We start from the raw sequence: 760 nt of genomic DNA, 5'->3' as shown, positions 1-760 counted from the left end.
TTGATGTCTTTTTTTTACTCCATTGGTTGCTATGGGGAGCTATATAGCAAGAGGTCTTTCTTGGGTCAATCCTGTCTAGCATGATCTAGACATTTGAGAAACCAGAATGGGGGGTCTAAAGGTTTTTTTAATTATGCTATTTGTAAGTTTCACCCATACACACGCCTGCTTGGTTACCTATAGCCTATAGACGATGTTATTTTTGGTCTGTAATCGAATCAAGTCGACCACGTAGCTTAATAGTTTGCAAAATAATAAAATGCTTTACAAAAAGATCCTACCAGCCATTTTTAACCTAAAGTTTGTTTTAATGTCACTTCAATTCTAATTTTGCATAAGAGTTAAATATTTTTATAAAATGTAGGCCATTTTCCTATCCAACCTAACCTATTGATCTTCCCATAAATTCTGTGTGCGTTGTTGTAGATGTAAAGCCATTCCAGCTCTCACCCATAAGGTCTCTCTTGAGAAACTTTCATAAATGGCCTAATGTAGACTTTAGCTAGCCTAAACCGGGCTGAACTCGTGTGAGAGTGACAAATTAAACCAGCACCCATTTTGCCTTATACTGTAATATTATTATTGCTTAATTGAAATGTGTCCTCCGCAGTTACAGCAGGCTTTTACTTTTTTTAACACGAACTGCTGTTGCGGTTGTTCCAGGACGGCGCCTCTGTCCTATGTAACCATGCAGGCAAAGTGTAAAGGGTTCTATTTAGGCATGAATGTAAAATCTTACCAGAAATGTAGCACAATTAAT

Source organism: Sprattus sprattus, assembly GCF_963457725.1.
Source record: "Sprattus sprattus genome assembly, chromosome: 12".
Lineage (NCBI taxonomy): Eukaryota > Metazoa > Chordata > Actinopteri > Clupeiformes > Clupeidae > Sprattus > Sprattus sprattus.
This window is presented reverse-complemented; position numbering follows the sequence as displayed.